The sequence below is a fragment of the Apus apus genome, chromosome 16, assembly GCF_020740795.1.
Source record: "Apus apus isolate bApuApu2 chromosome 16, bApuApu2.pri.cur, whole genome shotgun sequence".
Taxonomy (NCBI): domain Eukaryota; kingdom Metazoa; phylum Chordata; class Aves; order Apodiformes; family Apodidae; genus Apus; species Apus apus.
The window spans coordinates 3,565,641-3,583,704 of record NC_067297.1 but is presented as its reverse complement, the minus strand read 5'-3'; the positions used below and the strand labels follow the sequence as shown (position 1 = coordinate 3,583,704).

At 48.8% G+C, this 18,064-nt stretch overlaps 1 long non-coding RNA gene across 1 annotated transcript in view; it reads right to left on the bottom strand.

Annotated features, from left to right (window-relative positions):
* The window catches only part of LOC127391209 (uncharacterized), a 33,522-nt gene extending 16,161 nt beyond the window's left edge, over nt 1-17,361 (bottom strand). The window contains exon 1 of the long non-coding RNA XR_007891016.1: nt 17,107-17,361. This is a non-coding gene — a long non-coding RNA (uncharacterized LOC127391209). The remainder of the gene's footprint in view (nt 1-17,106) is intronic.
* Between the last annotated feature and the right edge of the window lie 703 nt (nt 17,362-18,064).

Sequence of the window (18,064 nt, the reverse complement as noted above, 5' to 3'; positions counted from 1 at the left end):
TTGTTCTTGCAGCAACACTGGTGCAGGATGGGGACACCTGCATCACACTGGAGGCAAACAAACCAAGCCAAAGAGCAGAGACAACAAGAGGCATCCCAGGAGAGCTGGGTTAATATAGCCATGAAGAGGGGACAGGCATTCCTGCTCCTTGGCCTGTTTCCATGCTCTGGGACAAGAGCTGTTTTGATCAAAAACTAACATGCCTGGGTCAGAGTCAGCTCCTCAACAAGTTCCTTGCATCCCTGGGTGGCAGGATCCCCCCTTCCAAGCCATCCCTGCCTGCCTGGCAGCCACATTCACAGGTTTTTTGAGTCTCCCAAATCCTAGGCTGGAGAGCAAACTACAGCAATTAACAGCACTTGCTGCTGTGAATGGGAACACTCTGTGAATAAACTACATCTTGTAAAGTAATAAGCGTTGCCTAATTGAGGTTTAACATCTTAAATTCCTAAAAATTCTTACAAGTAAACAGAAAATAAGGGAGGAAGGACATTTTCTTGGCTGGAGAGCCCTAATCCAGAACTAGCAGTAGGCAGGATGCCTGAGGAGACCTGCTATCAGGTTGCCCTGCTCCAGCACCAGGATGTGTACATCCTGAGGTCAGACTAATTTCTCCTGCCAGCACAACAGCAGTATTGTAAATGGCTTTTAAATATCAAGCCAGCACTTGAGTGCTTCTCAGACAATGCACAACATGCACCAGGGATGAAGAAAAATAACCAGATAGTATTAGTCAAACCTGGGCCTTAGAACAAGAGCCAGAGAAAACTCTGGCATTCAGCATTTACAGCAGATGAAGCTCAGCTCCTCTCCTCCTCCTGATGGCTGCCAGCTCTTTGGCTGCCCCACCACTGGTGAGAAGCTGGTATGGACATGCTTTGGTCACCTGGGAGCTCTCAGAACCTCTAGTGTACAGCGTGGGGAAAGAATTTTGTAGGCAAACTCCTGTGGCGTCACTGATTCCCAGGAGATGAGTCCCCTGCCACCATGCTGGCAGGCTCCTCCTGGCTCTCTCATACCAGCTCTGTGCTCCATCCAAGGCTCCAAGCAATCTGTCCCCATGAGGGAGCAATGTGTGTCCAGATCTTTCCCTTGCCTGGAGCAAGTGTGGACTCATGCCCCATGAGAATCAGGTCTGAATGCATCCTCCTGTGGAACAGTGATATTTTGGTCTACTTCAGATTACTCCCCACCCATCTCCCAGACACCCAAGGGACTCCACCTCCCAGCCTGTTAACAGGAGACCAGGAGACAGTCAACTGGGACAAGAGTGCTTCCACACCCCCAGGTTGCTGGGGCTTTTCCCCCAGTCCTCACCTAGCATCCCCTGCTGCAGGCTGATGGACACACACCCCAGCTTGCCATCAGTGGCACACAGAACTAGCACTGCTGTGGAGTCAGTGTCCTCCTTCCCCCTCCACATCATCTTGAAGGTTAAAGCAATAATCCCCTCTCCCTCTGCCCACACCATTAACACATCTAGGTGAGCAGGCAGACACAGCCTCCTGACACAGAGCACTGGTTCTTCTCTCCACTAACTCCTGGGGGGCTGGTGTGTAGAAACCTTTAATGAATTTGACATAACTCCTAGCACAGAGCAGCTCCACTATTTGATGCAAAGTTTAATTTGATTTCTCACTTGAATAGCTGAGACATCCTTGATATGCTTCCTTCAGCTCCTTCCAGATAAATCTGCTCCCTACAATTACACCAGGAGTCATCACCTACATCCAGTCCCCTGCATGGGCAGGGACACCTCCCACTAGACCAGGTTGCTCAGAGCACCACCCAGCCTGGCCTTCAACACTGCCAGGGATGGGGCTTCCACAACAGTGTTAAACAGTGGCAGCAAGGTGATGAAGCAGGCAGAGGCCAAGGCAGGAGCTGCAGCCAACTTTCCCAGCTGAAGTCACCACCAGCAAGCTCTGCAGGAGAGCAACCACAGGCAGCAGCAATCCCTTCTGCCCCAAGCTGTTGTGTTCCTCTACAGAAGCAGCTGCACATCAGCTACAAGGCTTGAATGCAGCTCTTGAAGGAAGAGCAGAATACAATGCTTCAGATACAGGAAGCACAGATGGAAATGTGGTGTTGAAAAAAAAAGTCTTCAGGTTTTTTTGGCATCTGTTGCCAGGACATACTACAAATTCAGTCTACAACCCACGAAGCCTGGGGACCACAGACCTGCTGAACCAGATTCACTGCTGGGACAGGAGGGAGACCCACTGGATCCCAAAGCCCAGTAGAGCAATGTTGTCCTACACCACAGGGCAAAGGTCTCAGCTGAGACTCGAGAGTCCCCCAGGGCTCTGTTGGGTTCAAAACCCACCTGTGAGCTAGCACAAGCAACACTGGCTTGATTGAACCCCTTCCCAAAGCTCTGAAGCACAACTGTCAATTTCAAAATCTTCAGGCAAACCACTGGGAAGTGCAAGATGGATTTGCAGGCATTAAAGCCACAGAGCAAGGAGCAAACAGACACCTTTGATTGAAAAATCAATGCTTGAGTTTCACAGCATTTCACACTAAGCAGCAGCAGAGTCCTGTGCACATCTAGTCCCCACACTGGGATACTTCCCATAGTCTTACCAAAGCCAGAACAGGCTTTGGGGACCTTCAATCCACAGGGTATAACATGCTTTCAAAATTGATCCCTCAGAATACAAACTGATGGGAAAAGGGCCCATACCATACTTACTTCAGAGAGGGCTTCACCTGGCTGTTCTCCTGCCCCTGCCCTGGGTACAGCTCAGGCACAGGTGACCTCTGGGCTGGTTGTCTCCAGGCTGGGGAGCACCTGAGCACAGCACCAAGGAGTGCCATGGCAAGGAGCCCGACTGACATGGCCCACTGCATCTGAAGGGGTGGGATGCACATCTCTTCCCACCAGTCACCATAAGGGTGGTATCCTGCTGGCTTCTGGATACATGGGGGCCAGCCAGAGCAGGATTGTGTATTTGGAGGTTTATTCCCAGCACACTGCTGCCATTGCTGGAGCCCAAGGGCTTGTCTCTCCTTGCCCCCCTCAAGGGGCTCAGCCATCTCTCCCAGCTCACCTCACCAGGTAATCCCTAAGCAGAGCAGCACAGAGGAGCTGCTGCTGGCTCTGCTGACTGTCCCTGGGTGCTAAAAGCTTGGCCTAGAAAGGAAAAAAAGAGGAGGAAAAAAAAAAATGATCCAAAGACTGGGATTGATGAAGATGCCAGAGGGAAGGAGCAAATCACAATGGGAAGAGAAGGAAAAGCCCTGCACCCAGTTGGGGTGTTACAAGCAAGAGAGACACGCTGACAAATTAAAACAGACGGCCAGACCCCCTGATACTTTTTTAAAGCCCTTTCTTTCTCTCAGCTTTCTTCTCCTTTGTATGTTGAAAATTCATCTTCAAAAGCAATCGCAATGTCCCCAGGGGGAAAAATACCCCAGCACAAGGCAGACATCCCTTTAGGCAATGTGAATCTGTATTACCCAAGTAAAAGGCCTTTCAACTCAAAAATCACTCATTTCCAGAGCACTTGACCCAAAAGGAAGTCTCCTTTATTTCTATAAAAGTCACTTTCTCTACCAAAGTCCCACAGCCTCAGCAGGGAGCTGTCAGGCAGCTTTCTGAGCTCACTGCTGCCTGCTCAGAGCTCTTCTGCCTGTGGCTACAGGCTATGCCCATGCTGTGCTCCTCAGCAGCCCCACCACTGCCCCAAGGAGGGCACAGGGCACTGATGGGGCAGAGACCAGCCCTGCTTCTGTGACACCAGGGAGGCAGCAGACCCCAGAACCAGGAGCTCAGAAACCCCTCTGCTCCCCAGAGAACTCCATTACCCCTGCCAGGCTTCACAAGACCTCCTGCCTGGAGATGGTGGCAAAGGGGGACTTTTCTCCAACTGTTTCTCTCCTGCAGCGAGAGCCAACACAGCAGTTGTTTCTCATCAGATGCTCTAAGCCAGAATCAACCTCCCTTTCCCAGAGGGACACCACAGCCAAGGCTGTGGGTGATTTTGGACAGCTCAGTGGTGCCACCAGACATGCCAGATAGAAACCAGCAGCAGAGCTGGGCTTGGGGACACAGCTCTGCCCAGGGAGCTGTCACAGCTCCAAGAGAAGCCAGCTGTGATCCACACCTCCAGGAGCTCACAGACCACAGCAATGTCCCCTTGAACCACTTACCCTCTAAATGGAGAGGAGAAGCAGTACTAGAATCCAGTGGGAGAAAGGCTGTTTGTCAGAGGCAGCTGGATTGGGTGAGACAAGAGCCCCCAGCTCCCACCACTGTCTGAGCTCTGGGGAAGACTGGGGAAGATGCTATTACTGCCAAAGCTGAACCAAAGCTCCCAGCCAAGTCCTGCTCAGATGCCACAGGCCAGTGCCCCGTGGGTGACAGGACAGGGGACCACCACATGCTGGGAACATGCACCCTGCTCTACCCTAAAGGGACAGTACCTCTGAGCATCAGGTGATCTTGCTCAGATGGGACACAGCCCAAGAAAGCAACCTTGTGCTTAGTGAAGTTTAGTTCATCAAAAGTCACCGTTGCACTTTGCAATCCCTGATGTGCAGCTTAACGACCTTGGGTCAGGGCAAGGACAACAAGACTCTCAGCTCACAAAATTACAGCAGATTCATATCCCTGCAAGCTGGGGAGAACTTGAACCCCAGCCCCCAGAAGTGCTGAAAAATCCCAGGGACTCCCAAGGCTGGTTGTATAGACCTCAGTTAATTCCATGGTTTTTAAGCAGCCCCTGGGTTTGTTTTGATCACCTGTTGATGAGCAGGTCCTGAGCACAAGCCCTGCTCTCTCCTGAACAGCACACCCAGCATAGACATGTAGCAAGCTCTGGCTTAATCACTGGGCTCAGCCATCCTGGAGGGAGCATATTTCTCAGGCAGGACTGGCAATAAAGATAACAGTGTTGGTGATGAGTCCTCAAGCTGAATTGCTCACCGTACACTGGGAGGTGGCACCCAACATAAGACACCTACAAAGCTTTATAGAATAATTACAACCTGCCCCAATTGACACAAACCATCCCTGCAGAAACATGAAAAACTAACAGTACAGCACAAACAGGGAGGAAACAGGAGGTGCCAGGATATCTGAACTGCCTTTCTTTCTCCCTGAGCTGGACAGGGGGTCTTACCTGCCTTGCTCTCCTCTTCTGGAAAGCAGGTACAACTGTGCTTTGACTACTCAAGGCTTGCCTTCTCCAGCCTTTCAACAGCAGCACTGAGAAACAAGGTGCTAACAGGCAGAGGTGATTTCTGAACCTGCTTGGGTGGTTGCTGCCTATTTCAAGTTGGGCTGATTTCTGTGTGCTTTTTGGCAGCCACTTTCTAGGGCCTTTCCTGTGGTTTGAAATTCTCCATTTCCCTCAATTGACAGTCTCCCTGGTCCCCCTTTTATGTACACCCCAAGGAAAAGGCAATTAAAATCTTTAAGGAAAATAACTTCCAAAGCTCTCAGAGATGAAGAGGTCCTATTAGACTAATTTTTAGCAGAGCATGGGATGCAGGGAGAAGAAAGCTTAAGCTAGACAAACTACAGTGAAAAAAATTGATCTATTAAAGCAGTGGATGCTATCAGGGAAGTGAGCAATTTCCTGCAAAGCAGCATAGCCAGACACTTTACTGCTAAAGCAGATCTGTCTTGACTTCTCCACAAGCTCTCCCCTCTACCTGCCTGGCTCCTGGCAGCCCAGCTCGACAGCTCTAATGGTGCAATTCACTTTATTGACCTATTAGCTGCCACCTGCTTGGGAAGCAGCCATGGCAGATTTGCCATTGTGTAAGCAGCAGCAGCAGCAGCAAACATAAAACCCTAAATAAATTTTCGGAGGCTGTGGAGCAGTATAATTAATCACAGGGTCCTTCACAAGGCAGCAGCAGCAGGAAGGCAGGTGGGGGAATGCAGAAGGCAAGGCTGTGGGATGGGGGGAAACATCAGGACCCCCTTCTGCTGCCTGCTCCCACCCTGTCCTGCAAGAGGTGCCACAGGACTTGAGGATCAACAGGCAAGGCAGTGGCTGGAGCTAAGGTCAAACTGTTTCACTGCTCAACCATTTCATGACCCCTCTCTCCCCAGGCTGCTTTGTTGGGGTACATCCTTGGTCAGCAAATAAGTAACACTCCCAGCCAATGTTTGCAGAGGTGTAAAGAGTGTGTCAGGTCCACTCCCTGCTACACTGAACTTGGGTCTTCTTCTTCCAAGTCTGGCCCACACCCACTAACACAGAGCAAGAGCAGAATAGAGAAGTCCAAGGCAGAAACAAAGAAAAGCTTTAAACACTCTGAATGTGGGTCCTTCCAGCTCCTCACTTGGCAAATGCACAGACCTCAGTTCTCCCTCCCTGCTGCATCTCTCCTCTTCCACTGCCCTGCCAGTGCATCCATTTGGGATGCTGGTTCCTGCTCCCCACCCAATTGCTGAACTGCTGCATGGGGGCACACAAAGCCTGGTGACTGCTTGGGGAAAAAATAAGAGGCCTGAAATTCCACTGAGTTTAGGACAAAGCCCATCTGTGTGTCAGCATGCCTTGTTTCCTGACAGCAAGGCTGTCAGGAAAGACTGACAGGGAGACTTCACAGCCTGCCCATCAGCAGAAGCGAAGGAAACAGCTTGTGCCCAAGAGAAACCTCAAACTGTGTCCATTTCAGAAAGTCAACAGGGACTCTGGGAGACACTTGGACTCACCAGGATGCCAGAAATGGCAAGATGGAAGGCAGCAGAACTTCTTTGGAGGTAGCTGATAGATGCCTTGGCTGAACCCTCTGCTCCTCCTGTCTTGCAGCCTCCCTAGTCCAAGGACAGGGGTCAACACGGTATCCTCCTGCTCCAGAGAGGCACTGCCCTCATCTGTAAAGAGGAGAAATTTGTCTTTCCTGCCACTGAACAGGTGCCAAACAAGACTACATCACAAGTCCTAAAGGCTGTGGTGGAGTTAGAGTGCCAGCCTTCACCCCAAGCCCTGAGATCACCCCAACTGAGATATGCCTCCTCTTCCTCCCTTAATTCAGCCCCACCTCCTGCTCCCCTCTGGATGGCTGCCATCCCTCCTGCTCTGCACAGCTGCTGTCTCTCTGAGCAACACTGAAGCACTGCGGAGCAGGAGCCCTCCTCAGAAAGAGGGGAAAAAAAAAATAACAATCCAGCCTTTCAGCCATACTTTTAATATTTCATCTTTCTTTTCCTGCCAGAAGAAAGTAAATTCCTTATGCCAGTTGGGCTGCAATCGCACCACATCCCTCTGCCTCAGCCAGTCCTGGCTGCCAGCCCCCCCAGGCAGATGGTGAGTGCAAGGCTCATATCCCCTCCACACAACACCTTCTGCTCCTCCACCCCTCAGCAGAGGTCAGGCAGTGGGGCAGCCACGGAGCCAGCACAAAGGGGACAAGGCACAAGGGGCTGGGGAGGGCTGGGCAGGATGCCTGGGAACAAGGAAATTCAAGAGAGAGGCAAGTCTTGCAGGGGAGCCCTGCACTGAGCTCCACAGGGCCATCCAGATGCCTAAATGGACCCACCCTGGTGGAAGAACTTGTTTGGAAAGATGGCAGCAGGTCAGCAGCTACCAGGTCTACCCTGAAGGGCATCTGTCAATCCCTGTCACCAAGCTCTGCCTCAAGAGCCTGCAGCCATCCCACCCCCACACAAACTATCCATCAAGCATCTTCTGTGTCAAGCCAGTTTTTATTTTAAATTTAAAGCCTGTAGAATATTTTGGCTTTAAATTATTTCAGAGACTCACTCAGTTCAGCAATGCTTCCCTGTCTAGACAGAACAATCTTGTTGTCAGTGAAACAGATTTGCCCTGACATCCCCGTGGCACGCAGGGATGCAGTTGCTATTTTGGAGAAAGGAAGAGAGCTAAAAAGCTCCCTCCTCTTTTCCAGTTTTGAAATGTGATTCCTGTCCATTCAACTTCAAACAAACACCTCAATAAATAAGCCTGCCATGTTTGATTTCATCTCTCTCTCCTTGTTAGGAGGAGGCATGGGTGGAAAAAAGGGGAATGGTTCAGCATTGGTGGGAACTGGCAGCTCCCAAGCACTGCTTCCAGCATGCCAGCCCTCCTGGAAGGGAGGGATTCCTTCCTCTCCTGCTGGGGCTTTTACACCCACCTGCTTTGACTCCCTCCTCCAGGCTGCAGACTGAGGACTGGAGTTTGGAGATCTCATGGTACCTCTCTGTGACACTGAGATCCCTGCTCCCAAACACAGACCCTGCCAGGTCCCCTGCAGCTGCAGGTCAAGCCTCAGCAGAGGGATGCAGGAGAGACATGAACAGCTTGAAAGAGACATTAAACCAAATCAAAATATATTTTGCATATCAGCTTTGTCCCCAGGTCTGTGCCAGCGTGGGAGAGGCTACAAACATTTCCTTTATAACTGAACAAGCACTTCCCTCCTCCTCATCAGGAACCTGCACAAAGGCAAAGGTAAATCAAAGGCAGTGTTCAGCAGCACTTTGTGTCTAGCCAGCCCTGCTGCAGCCTGGGGTACTTGGAGAGGGAAAACAGCCTCATCAAACCAAAAATAGCATTTTTCCCCCTTTTGCTCTGCATATCCTTGATGTCTGCTGTCAGAGGTGACAAATTCCATTTGGGGATCTTTTAATCTCTTCTGATAACACAGCCACCTGCCCATCCAACCCACAGCATGGCAGTGGGGAGGTGACCCCTCCTCCCCCCCACCAGACATCACCCCAGGGAAACACACAGTACCCAAAACTAAGCCCACAAGAAGCTGGACACAAACAATCACACAGGAACAGAGGGGTCCCCCATCACAGCAAGTTGAAGATCAAAAGCTGAGCCCTGAGGATGCCTCTTGAGGTGCCTGTGGCCAGGTGGGGATGGAGAAGAGTCAGAGTGCACCAAGAGGCACATCTCCAGGGTGGCAAGGGGCTGTATTACACAGCTGGTTTTATTCCCCAAATGCCTGCAGACCTCCAGGAGCTGCCTAGTTGGAAGCAGGCTGCATTAACATTGAATCCCAGTGCCCGAGCATCATGCAATAAATCAGCTGCACATGTTGTACAGAGAGAAAGAGACACTTGCCTTTAAATACTTCAGCAGAAAAATGCCTCTATATATTCAAATAGGGAAAATTAAATCAGGGAGCAAGGAGAACTTGCTTTTTGCAGAGGTACTGCCATCCAGCAGTGTAATGGACAGAGCTCCACGAGAGCAAGCTGCCTCAGGACACCTCTGCACACTGATGTCCCACCCTCCACATGATTTATAACCTTGTGGATTCACCTCTGTTCTGACCTCCATGGAGATATTAACCCACGTACAGGAGCAATCAGAAATCTATTTACCCCAGGAGCAAGCCAGCTATACCCTTTAGCAAACCCCTGCCTGTGTGATTGCTTCTACTGGTGCAAGCCAGCCTGGCTGTGTGACAACCAGCAAAGCTCCTCCTCTGGAGCAGCCCCCAGCACAGCCACCACCAGCCAGGAACTGTGGTGCAGCAGATGGCCCAGGGATCCAGAGAGGTAAAGCATAGTGGTGGAAGATTTCACCATCCAAGAGATGGGCTGTGCAGAATCAGGCCAAAGGACTGCCTGTACCAAGAAAAACAGCACTAGGAAATCATAGGAGATCCCATATGGAGAGTGGCCCTTTCCCAGGTGCACTGAGACCATCTTACACAAATTCTCTGCAAGAACACAATGTGATGCCCACAGCCAGCTGGAGAGAAACTGGCAGCAGCAGATTCCACCTTGTGTCTCTTCCTTTACCCAATACTACTATTTTACCAGCCCAAAAATTCAGCAAGAAGGTTTTGCCCCCGGTCTGGGGGACTGACAATTGCTCCTTTGATCAAACCTGTGTCTTGAGCATTGACTCTCTGTGGATGGAAAACTGAGCCAGCTTTCCGGGAAGGCACCTTCACTCCTCACCCCCTCCCGTGCCTGCACCAGCCCTGCTGATGCCCAGCTGCACAATAAATGGACTCACAGCACTAGCAGTGTTTCCTGTCCTCCTGGGATGGAGGGTGTTAATGGGCTGGCCTGGGGGGCAGGGAAGTGAAGTGCTGAAAAATGATGCTCACAACGCCTCATTATCACATCCTTAACAGCCCTGAAATTGCTGTGAGGGCCCTGTCATTCCTCCTCCCCTGGGTGGTGAGGAGCCATTCCCATCTGTCTCTGCAGCTGGGCCTGGTTCCTTCACCAGAGCTGCTGGCCATCCAAGCAGACAGGGCACCTCAACACCTGGAGCCAGAACCCCCACACAGAGCATTCCCAGCCATGCTGGTGCAGCTCAGCCCATCTGCTCCAAATCCTCTGACTCCAGGAAGGGCCACTGGCATCAGGCACCCAACTCTCACTCCTATGTAACAAGAGGCAGACAAGCACAAGTTAACCCATCATCCCAGGTGTTCCTATGCTCTTTCCAGTGGGAGAGGGGTGTGGACACCAACCACAGCTCTGGCCAGGTCTCCATCAATAGAGAGCAGATGCTGTAGGTACAGGTTTGATCAAAGGAGAAACTGCAGGTTCTCCAGACCTGGGGCAAATCCTTCTCACCAAATTAATGAGCTGGCAAAACAGGGTAAAGAAGGAAGCACAAGATATTAGCAGGTCCTGTGCCAGCAGGGAGGCATTCAGCTACCATGGAGCTTGTGGTTGTACTTTTCAGCATTGCACCTCAATTCCACTCTTCATGACACCTGTGCTGAAGGGACTTGATGACTCCCAAGAAATGCCAAGCCAAGAAGCTTTTAAAAATCACTGAACTGCCTTTTTAAGACATGTACACCTAATCCAGTCTTAAAACTAATGATTTAATTTACCTCAGGAGAAGCAAGCAAGCATAAATTATTATTTCCCAGTAGTGCAACATAAGCATGTTTTATCTGGAGATTATGTTGATTAAATCATCAAGTGCCATAATCTTCCCTTCCTACCTCAGTAAGATGAGGAAAGGAAAAAAAAATAAAAAGCCTAGAAATATAAATATAGCCTTCTAAGCCACAGAAGGGAACTGCACCTTCATCTCCAAGCACCCTCCTTGCTCAGCAAAGCAGGCACACCAGACTCCCCCATGCTGGAAGAAGCTGCTCCAGCTGGTGTGGTACCAAGAGTTAAAACAAAGGCAGGTGTTCAGAATTGAAGAGATGCCAGGAGATGGAAGCTGGAGGAGCTGAGAAGCAGCTCAGAAGCTACACTCTGCAAATGTAACTGAAGATCTGACTTCTCAAGGCTATTTATCTGCTTTCAGGATATAAGACACCAAGGCCATTAGTCACACAATCTGGAAATTCAAGTGGCTTGGATCCACCATGCAGGGAGACAAAGCCTTAGCTGAGGGGGGAAACACAGACACTCATTTAAAACATCTTCCTCCCACCTTCCTCATCTCATTTCCGCTCGTTCCTACCTCTTGTCCTCTACACTGAAGTGAAGGACTAAACCACCCACCTTGGTGAATCAACAAGACCCACCTTGACTTCTTCCAACAGGGTTACCACCTGCCCAGGCGAGGTTCAGACACAGCCTGTTTCCTGTGGGACTCAGCTGTACACACTCTCCTGCAGCTTTCCACCAGGTAATCATGCATGGGCACTTCACTTCACTGGCTTTGTCTGCTGGCTGTTTGGATTACTTGTGGAGTGCTCTGGAGCCCTTGGGCAGGGCACTTGAGAAGCACAGCACCTTTTATTTAAAGCCAATTCAGAACCACAGTTGTGAGTTTAAAAGCGTCCCTAGAGAATGACAAAGGATCTTGTTAAACTTGTGGCAGAAGAGAAGGGGTCCAGGTCCAAGAAAAAATAAATCATAAAAATCCCTACAACAACAAAAAGCTCCCTCTGAAAAAGCAAACTCTGAACACTCTATGCACTGACCTCAACACCTACAACAGGTCTCCAGCAGGCAATCTGTGTTTACAAGGCCAAACCTCAACAACAGCAACATTGACTCACCCTCTGAAGCCCATTGTTACACAACTCAGCGTTAGTCTTTCTGAAATAAATGGATTTTGTGAAGGAAAGGTGATTAACAGATGTTTTATTTGCTTATTGGGAAGTTGGGGCAAGGAGCAGGCTTCTGCCAGCAGTGCTGAGCGTGGGCTGTGGCAGCTGCTGTCCCCTGCCTCAATTTCCTCATAAATGGAGTAATTACCTTTGTAAAAGCTTAGAAGCCTTCAGAAGAGAAACAGCATTATCTGTAAAATTATTTTAATACCAAAATTAAGTTAAGAGGAATTCCATGCCCAGCCTTGTGCTAAGAACACATCTCCATCCAAATACCCTGTCCTTGTATAGATATAATTTTGTTTTCCTTGCACACATGATGTGGAGGAAGCAGTTTCAGGTTCTGCAGGGAGGCAGCTTCTCAGCAAGAGTTTTTGCAGAGAGGACAGTGTGCTGACTTCAGCTTGACAGATCTGGAAGCTGTAGGAAGTGTTCTGACATTTTTTTCATTTTTCATTTCTGTGGTGCTGTAAACCTGCACGATTCCCAGAGAAGAGCAAGTTCATTTCTTTCCTTGAACAGGTTTCAAAATAAAACTCAAGTCAAACCCCTTTCTCACCTAGAAGCAAACCACCTGTCTTACTACATAGAACTGACTTCCCTAAAATGATTCAGGTGGAAGAATGCTATTTCAGAACAATTCTTCACATCATCCTGATGTCATTTTACAGCAGAAATAACCTCTTCTGACCCTCTCCTTCTGCAAGTGTCTCTGCCTTTCCAGCTGTGAACAGCATCTCCCTTCTGGGCTTTGTAACCTTGTCAGTTCAATTAACAGGCCCCCCAAAAGGCTGGGGACTTCATTACTTCTAAATGAAACATCTTCAAACACACCAATACCACTTGTCCTCTGCAGGACCCTTATTCCAGACATGCCCAATATTTTGACAGGATCTTTAAACTCATTTTTCCTGAGCAACTGTACCATGACACAAAGTTTAATTTTCACGATGGCTAGAAAATCTCTCCCTCGAAGTAAACATTAAACAAGCATCTATACAGGCTGCAAGGAATTACATGTCAAAGCACTGGATAAAACCAACTTATCTGCAAGAAACAACCTTGACAAATCCCTGGCACAGATGCCTTTCTCCCCCCCACTTTAAATTGTACATGGAGTCCTCAAAGTCTAGAGGGAAGGGTGGGGTTTCCACTCACTGATCATCCTCATCCTGTCAGCACCACAACTACTTGTGCTTCACCCTCCCTGCTGAAGACAGCTGCCCTTAGAAAGGAGGATTTTGAGAAGATAGAGAAAAGCATTACAACAAAAACAGAGAGGTTGCTTAACTTCTGCTCTTACAGCCAGGGCTTCAGGTGTGCTGGGAGAGGGAGTGCTCTCTTCAAACACCACGTTTGTCTCCTCCTCTCAAAATATCAGGCAGCCCTGCAGGCAGCACAGACCTGGAGATGCTCAGCTCCTCAGTGACACCAGCCATCAGAGTCACATCATCCTGCTGCTGCTCACTCACAGCTCATTCTTTCCTAAGGAGAAAATCTGGTTGAGGAACTTGCTCCTTACTTCAACACTCCCAACAGACCAGAACTACAAACATTTGCCTTTTTTTTTTTTAACACATTCTCCCTCTCTCCAAGCTGGGGGCAGAAGGCCTTGACAGCAGATCAAAGCCTACAGATGTCAGCTGGATTTTCTTCCTTCCTTTTGCCAGCCTCCTGCTCCACAATGCCCTGGGAAAGGCAAAGGTGGCATGCAGAAAGCCCATGATCCCTAGGAAGATGGACTTGTCTCTAGTTAGTGAGTTCCACCTTGGAGGGGCAAATTCTCCTTTCCAGGGGGCTCAGGTCCTCTCTGAGCTGTCTCACACAAACCCCTTCTGCAAGGATCTTTACAGACACTGTTGTTCCATACTCAACATCCTGCACAAGCAAATGATTAATTATGCCCAGTGAGTTGCCATCTGTCAGCTGATCACAGACAGATCTGATTAACAGACCATCCTCATGTTCTTCACCTACTGCAAATGAAAACACTCTCTTCCAACGGTTTATGGTAACACATTTTTACTTTGGATTTGTAACCAGCTTCTCAGTCAACTACCAAATGTAGCTGATTAGCAGGAACTCATTATCCAGAAATCATCTGGTTACCTGCTCTGGGCTGAGCCTTCACCTGTTCAGCTGGATAGAGAAGAGACAAGAAGGTAAGACTGAAGAAGAGATTATGTGCTGAGAGGTGTAGATGAAGTTCTGACATAGCTGAAATCCTAGAGCAAAACCTTAATGAAGATTAATTTGCCCTTAAGTCTGGAATATAAAGAAAGTTAAGGAAGGAGAAAGGCATTTCTGGCTGTGAAGACACAGGTCTCAGCCTTTGGCAGGTCACTGCACTGCTGTGCATCAGCCTGCTGAGCTGAGTCACCAAGTATGTTCTTCATTCACTTCTCTCTGTAGAAACCTTTGAGATTCTTGTATCAAAACCACTCCAGAGGTAAAATCACTGCCAAGACAGCAGCAGGAACTGGATGCCCTTCACAGCACTGACCATGCAGGAAAGCTGGATGTCTCTGCACTGAGGCTGGCTTCTCCCACCTGTTCTGCTCAGCAGCAGTGAAGACTGCACAGCAACAGGAGATTGAGGAGAAAAATACTTCTCTAGAACACATTTGGCTGCTTTTTAGCAGATTGACAGTTCATTTATAAATACATCAAGAGCCTGTTGGTGTGAAATTGGAAACAACTGTGGATGGCAGCACAGTACATGGGGTGAGGAGAACAAACACACACGGGGTCACCTGAGCGAGGTGCAGATCCAGAGGACAGCGGGAGAACGCGGGATCTCGGCCCTAGTCAACTCCATGGGTTGAGCCAAGGAAACCCTTCTCCCTAATGCAAACAGCTTTGGGTTTACTCCCCTCCATGCTGCCAGGGGGTCTGAGAAGCCTCTGCCTCCAAACACCCACCACTGTGTGCAGACCCCAGGGCCAAGCTGCAGCCTTCTGCTCTCCCCTCAGGAAGGGGCTGGTCCGCTTCCAGCACCTCCACCAGCCAAGCCAGGTAAGGAGACAGTAAACAGGGACAATACGATCACACAGGAGACTGAGGTCTTCCCCAAAACCATTTAAGAGGCTCACTAAACCAGTTAATCGTGCAGGAGCAGCACTGACACCATGCTGTAGGACTCCCAGTTGCCTTCAAAGCAACTTCCACAGTGACTCCAGGTTTAGTTCAGGCACAAAGTAGCACCTCAAAGCCCAGCTGAAAGAGGCTTCTCAGGAGCTGGAGAGGTCAGCTCATCCTGGAAAAACAAGGAAGGTAACAACCCTCTTCTTGGAAGAGCAGTGAGGCTTTCCCCATGCTCTGATGATGATGATGGGTCGAGCACCCAGTGAGGAAGGAGGCAGGCACAGCTCCCCTCACCAGCACCCCACTGCAGCCAGTCCCTTGGTGGGCATTCCAGAGACAAACCTGCTCACTAAAGAACTCAGGGACATGAGGTGAGAGCTAAACGAGCTCAGACAAACAGCAACTGCATTTTTGGGATTCTGTTGGTAGCCCGTGAGAAGCACACTCAGCTTGCTGGAGTGAATACTGTGTCAAGATACAATCAAAGTACATGGTCACAGGACCAGGAAACCCCCTTGGTCAGAGGAATCATCACATCCTGCCATCTCCAGTGAGAAAACCAAGTATGCAGAACCTGCCTGGCCACACACCACATTCTTCTTCATCTGAGACACTACACTGATTCAACAAGGTATTTGGCAATAAAAAGACCCAGAAGCAGTGAAAAAATAGATGACTTTTTAAGAATGCAGTGATACTTCGGAATTTCAATAAATATGCAACAGCAACATTGAAACAGAGCGTTGTAAACAGGCACAGTGGGTTGGCTGAAAGAGTGTGTAGATAACTACCTCTTTTGGGCTTGTGCCTGGGCTGGGATGACTGTCTGTAGCCATTAATTAGATCCCCATTACACAGGTAGGAAATGCACCCACCCGAAGCACCTCACTGATTTGGCATTCAGCCCAGGAACATGACAGATAGAGCTGAGCAGAACAGAGATGGAGCACCTGTCAGGAGCTCTGATGGAAAGGGAAAAGCCCCTCGCTCAGAGGCTGGGCTGATTAATACCTCTAGTTACATCAACTGGTAAACACGAACTGGCACCCCCCGTGAAGGCTGCAGCCAGTATTTAAGGTTGTTCACATCCATTACAAGGCAAGTCTATTGATATGTTCCCCAAGGTCTTCAGCACTCGGGTAGCAGAGGGCAGCCAAGTGCAGAAGACACCGACAAGCCAGCGCAGAACATGCGCTGCTGCATCTTCCAAGCTCCTCGTGGCTCTTAAAAGCCCTTCAGAGCAAATGAAACCCTTAGACTTCTTGGAGAAAGTCAGCCTCAGAACAGAGAGGTGCCAAACCTTGCTAAATGCTCCAGAAACTCCTCACTACCCTCAGCCCAGCTGCTCCCTCCAAGGATGATTCAGCAATCATCACCTCCCCTGCCCAGACACACCAGAGCAGCGCGGCAGGGACCTGAGCACCCACCCTGCAGCTCTGCATCCCAGAGCAGCTGCCAAGTGCTCATCTTCACAGTGCCTGGAAGGACAAGCAAGCACCCGTGCCTCCTCTGATGGATGAAATCCTCAGTGAGCACAGCCCTGTGGTGGCAGAGCCACTCACTGGATTGCCAGTCCTTTCCTGGAGACAGTATTTTTCCATCTTCAGGCAGGGACTAGGGAACAGACATTTGTTTGATGGTCTTCAGGAGAATCTTCAGCCAAGGGGTTTAATAATCCCCAATTTCAATGGATTATTTTTTTCAGTACCATGGACATCCTTACCAGAATATTTGCCTTCTGCATTTATACTAATGTTGTGCAACTATATTACAGGATTTAGTAGCATTAGTATTCAGAGTCTTCCCCATTACCTAATGCCTCATGATGTACAAGGTTTGGAACATTTCCTCCTAATCAAATTAGGAAAAAAATATTCATGAGACTATTACATGCTGTAACTAAAATTCAGTTCATGGGCAAAAGGATATTTCTTCCACATAATAATTCTTCAGTATTCTGACATGATCATCAGCTACCTTCAACTCTTTGTTTCAAAATAAATCAATTATTTGTCAGACATCCTCTACTTCCCTGAAAAAAAACAAACTTCCACTTACCTTCTCATGTTATGAGGCAGGCACACACTGAGCTCCATCCATGTGTCCTCCAGCCAAGCACTCTCCAAACCCACAGTGTCCAGAGTCTGTTAATTTGGCACCTTCCAGTCACAGATTCCAAACAGGATTTAAACCATCCAGTAGAAAACCTTGATTTAAGACAACAATTTTCACCTTGATTTGCATTTGTATTTCTTTTCATTAAAGATAATTAGCTTTCATTAACTGGGATAGCCATTCAACCAGTCCTCACTGTCAAAGAATCCTAACTCCATAAAAATAAGGAATACTAATAAAGTGAAATAATAAAAAAAAAGTATGTTTCATCACTTCCTATTCTGATTTTTATTTCACCTCTCAGGATTTGGGGCAAAACACATGGAAGCAAATTAGAACTAATTGAAAAATGACAAAGCTACCTTAGGCATAAAGGGCAACTGAGAGGTTTCAAATTTAAGATTGATTAAATAAATCAGTAGCTGTTTCTAGGGAGTTAGATCTCTTGGTTCCAAAGCCCTAAAAATGACTGGCTTTGCTTGCAGCAGTGCTGGTTTAGAACCAAAGGCTTAAATAATCAGAGTCACAGAACACCAGGTTGGAAGGGACCTCAACAATCATCTGGTCCAACCTTTCTAGGTACTACTACAGTGTATATGAGGGGGCTCAGCACCCTGTCAAGCTGAGACTTCAAACTGTCCAATGTGGGGGAATCTACCACTTCCCTTGGGAGACTGTTCCAATGTTGGACTGTCCTCATGGTGAAAAATGTACCTTGTGACCAACTGGAACCTCCCCAGGAGCAACTTGTGCCCATGACCCCTTGTCTTCTCCACATGATTCCTTGTAACTAGGGAGTCTCCATCCTCTTGGTAGCCACCCTTTCAGTACTGGAATCAGGTAATAAGGTCTGCCCTGACCCTTCTTTTCTCACAGCTGAACAAACCCAGTTTTCTCAGCT